This window comes from Centruroides sculpturatus, unplaced genomic scaffold, assembly GCF_000671375.1.
Source record: "Centruroides sculpturatus isolate CEXI.00-Female unplaced genomic scaffold, Cexi_2.0 scaffold1916, whole genome shotgun sequence".
NCBI lineage: Eukaryota > Metazoa > Arthropoda > Arachnida > Scorpiones > Buthidae > Centruroides > Centruroides sculpturatus.
The window spans coordinates 89,376-95,314 of record NW_019386278.1 but is presented as its reverse complement, the minus strand read 5'-3'; the positions used below and the strand labels follow the sequence as shown (position 1 = coordinate 95,314).

The 5,939-nt window shown below is 31.4% G+C and overlaps 1 pseudogene; it reads right to left on the bottom strand.

Moving 5' to 3' along the window:
- Positions 1–762: 762 nt before the first annotated feature.
- LOC111614376 lies at positions 763–1,953 on the bottom strand (annotated as a pseudogene).
- Positions 1,954–5,939: the final 3,986 nt, after the last annotated feature.

The window sequence follows — 5,939 nt, the reverse complement described above, 5'->3', positions numbered from 1 at the left end:
TTTCGAAAAATTTCTTCTTAGTGTACATTCTCTTGACGTACCCTATTAAAACGCAATCAAAAATGCAAAAAACCGCATCTAAAATAGTATAAATAGAAGCAGAGTTCTTTACGATAAGACTTAATCCTAACCATCTCCCTTCAGTGGGGGGATTTCGACATGTATATTATATAAAAACACGTGCGTATTCGAATGCAGCGTTGTGTCAAAATTTCAAAGGAATCGGTAGGAACAAACGAACATTACATTTTTATTTATATAGATAGACAAAAGATGATCCACCACTTTACTTCATTTTCACAGAAAAGCATAATGCCTCACAGAAAAGCAAACTTAGGGCGTCGTACTCGTAGCGCCATCTGTTGGGCATAAGCCTTAACCTAGATTATATATTTTAATTTATATGAATGTTTAACGGAATAATATACGGCCTATGTCTACCCTGAAGTTCCATTCTAAATATTGGTGAAAGAATTTTTGAAATCGGATTAGTAGTTTCGGAGATTACCCACTACATCCAAACTTACAAACATTACCTCTTTATAATATTAATATAAAGTTAAACCTTCCATCCTGCCCTCCCTTCCCCTATCTTACTCTCAATGTACTGTACCATACCAAATTTCTTTTCTTAAAATGGCTAAAACAGCGAAACGGAAATTTATATAAGATTAAATACAATCAAACTTTTAGTAATTTTTTTACAAACGTATAATTTATTTAACTTAAAACAAATTAAATGTTTCAATGAAGAACATCAAAACAAAAAAACAAAAAGAAAAAATACTAATGAAATACATCAAATATACTATATACTTTTCACATTAATGTAGTAAAAATATTTTGAACTTAGAACAAGAAATTTTGAATAATGAGTTCTATTAAAGTAAACAATTAAAATGATTCCTCCGAAAAAGTTGAATCCTGGTCTGAATCATCAGACTCTTCCATTTCTTTGATGTAATAAAATATAGTATGAGGAATGATTTTCTCTTTAATATATTGGCCAATCTCCAAGTCATCTTTCAACATATTTCTTCTCTCCTCCGAATTGTTTTCCTGCTTCAATGAATTGAAAAATTCAAAGAAGGAATCTTTACGAACGGTCTCGGATGTTCTTGAGGTTTCATTATTCTTTTTAACTGCCGATAGAGTGATATTCTTTCCTTCTTTCCAGTCAATATCACAACCTTCGCATTCCACGATTTCAGGTCCGACGAAACAGAAAGGTTCTTTCGGATCTACTTCGCATTTCATGCGATATTCTTTCGTCAGTACGGAATTAGTAAAATATTCGTTAGGTTCGAAGTGGAATTCTAAGACGAAATCCATCCGATTATCCGAAACGTACTTCACGGTTACGTCTTTGAGGTGTTTCAAAACGAGTTCATCCTGCCTGTTTATCATGGGAGACAAGACACTAGAATTCTGAAACACTGTCAACCAAAAATCCGGAATTCCCAGATTTTCTTGACGTTCGTCCCCTTTATTTTTGTTCGCTTCCGTGTCTGACTTTTCTTCTTTGATGTCCAAAGACGATTGTCCGTTGATAATTTCGAACCTGATTTCGAATAATGGTTTATAAATATCTGCGTACTTCATCTCCAGTTGGTGAAGCTCCTTATAATAATTCACTTTACTATTGAAGTATCGCACTTGCAGATTTCTTAGTTCCAGGATGCGATTATTCACGTCGGGTGTTGCATCCCGAAGAACGTTGGACAAATAATTGCAAACGCTTTTATCCTTTACCTTCTTATCCGATGCATCTACATCAACGGCATCCAGCTCCATTTCCTCGATAACCGTCGAAATATCGTCGAACCAAGTACAATTTTCTTCGCTCATCGTTGGCTTGTAAATTTCTTCTATGCTTCTTTCAACTTTGAAAAGAATTGTCGTTTGAAATTTAAACGTAACCGAACCTTAACGAAAATAATCTCGAAACCGGCGTTTAACTTCGGTAATAAAACGTTCGATAATAAATTCTTAAAAATTTGTGCATATAAATATTTCTGAAACAAAATACATTACTTATATATAGGCTTGTATTTTAATAAACTTGATATGAACAAAAATCCAATGACGATATATTAACATTTATCGATCTATTTCCGCTAGTGGCGCCCCCGCCACGCCTTCATTTTTACTTTTATGGAAAAGAAAACTTGTAGTAATCTGTCAACTTTTTGATCATTTTTTTTATTCCTGGATGTTTTGGCATTCAAATTGTCCAAATATATATATTACAGTAGCTTCCAAATTATAAAATTTTTAGTTAGAAAATCACTAATTATGAGATTTTATTAAAATTTATTTTCATATAAAAGGCAAAAGGTTTATTATAGAAGTGTTTTAAAAAATTTTAATGAAAATTTTATTCGTTAATATTATTTAAGTCATATGAAAAAAGTGGTTAGGTAATGGTTTATTTTACTCTAATAAAAAAAATCAAGTTTAAGCAATCCAATAAAATGAACACATAGAATAATAAAAAAAGATGCAAGGCTAACCCTTTTTAGCTTATATTTTAAAGTTGATTTTACTTTCTTAATTATATTATTTTCTTCTTTCACATAATTATAAATTTGGGCGCAAGTCATTTAAAAATTATAATGACAAATCAAAATTGCTTCAATTGTCTCCACTGACAACCTGTTTCTTTCGTTCGATCATTGAGTTGACATTAGGGAAAATATTCTCTCCACATTTGCATTGTGAGCTGGAAATACGTATTCGCACAACTTTATTAGACATAACTTCTGATTAATATGCTTTGTATCTGTAAAAAACTTCAGCTATTTCTCTTCCATACTCAATTTCATAGTTGGTTCGTAGTTTTGGTTGGTATTATTTTTCTCTAAATAATCTTTTAGATATACAAGCTGGTTGAATAGAATCTCACATTGCCAATATCGATGTTTCTTACTTGTAAAAATGCCATTAACCATGGTCCATGGATAATGGCAATATTAGAATTGCAAATAGAACACAGTGCTTCAAATTCATTCGATCTTTCTTTATAAATGACAACTTTTTTCATTACAATTGTTTTTTTAAACTTACTTCTATCTCCTAAAAATAAACCTTTTACCTTTTAATTAATAATTTGAAAAGAAATTTTAATGAAATCTCATAATTAGTGATTTTTCTAAGTAAAAATTTTATAATTTGGAAACTGCTAATATCAGATTTTTTTAGATTATTAGGCTACTAGGCAGCGCCGGATTTAACAATAAGAGTCCCAGGGGCACAAATAAGATAGGCCCCTTTAAAAGTAAGCATATTTGATGATTTAGAAAATTTATACAAAATACTGTACTTAGAAAAAAATATGTTTTAAAAAATTTTACTTATTATTGTAAAGGTATTAAAGCTTAAAACATTCTTTTAAATTCATATAAAATTTAATTAAATAACGCTTTATTTTATAAGATATAGATAATATATATTAAACAAAATACATTTAAATTGGTTTTACACAATAAAACATATGATATATTTTATTGTGTAAAACTAATTATTTTAATTTAATTGAAAAATACCTATGTAAATTTTTTTCCGAAATTTTCCGATGTGTTTCATCGATTTTTTTCCGGGTTTGGTTTTCTCTGCCTCACAAGGCCTTACCTTGGATGAGTACGGAACAGTTGGTAGGACATTATTGAGGTAGGCTAAATAAGTGAGGAATTAACGTGAGGATAATATTAAGATAAGTTAGGAAATGAGATAAAAATATAAGAGGATAGGATAAAGAGAGAAAAACTTGAGGTTAGGACATAGGATAGGCACTACCTTCACAAAGGTGGTGAGGAGTCCCGTGACTAGGCCACACTAAACTGTCGCGGTAATAGAAAAAAAAAATTGTTTAAACATAGTTTTGTGGGGGCCTGCGCACCGGCCCCAAATGCCCTTATGTAAATCCGGCGCTACTTTTTTTTTATTCGCTGTATAATTTTATCAATTAAAATTTTTTTATTGGTTCTAGCTTGACATAAAAAGAAATGCAAAAGAAAAGGTCGAAAAATTCGTTGCCTTCTTAAACAACGCCTTTCAGCTCTTTCAAATGCTTCAGTTGCGTTCAGAATAGCGTATCCGTCAGTCATTTTCACTTTCGTGTAGAGATCTCACATGCTCAACTCAAAATGAGTAGGAACACACATGGTGAGATGAGAAAGCACGTGAGTTATAACTCGGGACTACCAATTTAACGTTAGAGTGCGAGATGGTATCACGTGACACCTTCAATACGTTGGGAGTTGTAACACGAAAAACTCGAGACTAACGGCCCAGGGGTCAAAATATTGTGATGAAGACTAAGGTCAGTTATTGTACTGCAGTTACAGAGTAAAAGTAGACTACGTTACTGTGTTTGTGTTATTTCTAAGTTGTGTTCAGATTATGCAGATGATACACTGCTAGAACGAAATCTTAATACAGTATACAGGATTTCATCGTTGCATCGTGACTTGGATAAATCTTCAATGTGTAATGTACTGTACAATACGTTGTTTTTGGCAACATGCAGACGATGAAGAGGGTTTTGTAACGCTTTGAGTCCTTATATGGTGAGCTGATGGAATAAAGTTGTGATCAAAACATGTTCGAATCTGAATCTGTATAGCCTACACTTGCAACTTTATACAATGAAACTAAAATCGCCAGTGAGAAAAACATCTTTAACGTTTTAAACCGTTCTCCATTTATAATTTATTCATAGAATTATTGAATATTGTTATTTGGATATACAATTTGTATGATTATATATTTATATGTACTGTGTAATCACACACACATACACACATAATTATATTTCAGCACATTTCCAAATCATGGTTTCGTGTGAATGACAAGCAAGAGCGGAGCTACATAGGACTTCAGCCGTGGGCTCCCCAGGGCTGAAGTCCTATGTAGCTCCGCTCTTGCTTGTCATTCACACGATGATGAGCACTTAATAATGAGCACTTATAGTACAGTAAAAACAGTTAATATTAATAATATAAAAATAATAATAATTTATAGTATTATTTGTTTTATTTATAGTAATATTTTAATATTTTAAACTGCAATTTAAAAATTCTTAATCTAACAAAAAAATGGGACCCCATTGGACTTCAATAAGCCCTAGGACCCGAAAAACCTAGATCCGCCCCTGATTAAAATAGTTAAATATTGTATTAAAGAGCTTGGCTTTCAATATATTCTTTCTGGTGAAGTGCAGACTGACGTACTGGAAGGCAGTTTGGAAAATATCGGTACAGTAGTTAGCACGGTCACAGCACAATATCTCTGTAAGACAATTATTTGAAGCAGAAAATAAATTAAGAATGCAAAATGTTCCAAATTTAATATTGTTCAAAAAGAAATTATTTGGAATAATATTAAATTTCTATGTAAAGATGATGCCAATGATTGTATTAAAAACTTTAGATAGGGGAAGTTTGTTATATTCAAACTCAAATGTTTTTGATGTTGTTATACATAATTATATAATAATTCGGAAACTTGTATCTGCTGAATCATAAAGTATTTTTTACAAGAAATTAATCAGAATACTTGGCAATAAATATAACTATTGACATACTAAATGACAAAGATATTTGCTTAAGTAATGATAATTGTTCAGAAGGATATACTTCTTATTTCGTTATAAAATATACAGTATAGCGAGTTAAAAAAAAATACTGTAGAAACAAAAATGATAAATTAACAAAACAAGGAAAGAAGAAAGTTGCAAACTTAAGAAAAGAGTCGGTCATTAACTAATTTTTTCATCTGTTAATAGAAAGGTTGCGGCCGAACTTCAAACGTTACTTGTACAGGGAAATCAATCAATCAATTTATTTACGGAGGCATAAATGCATACCTTGGCTCCGCTATGAGCACTACCAAGGAAATAAAATACAGGAATGTAAACAAACAACAGTATGTACAGTACA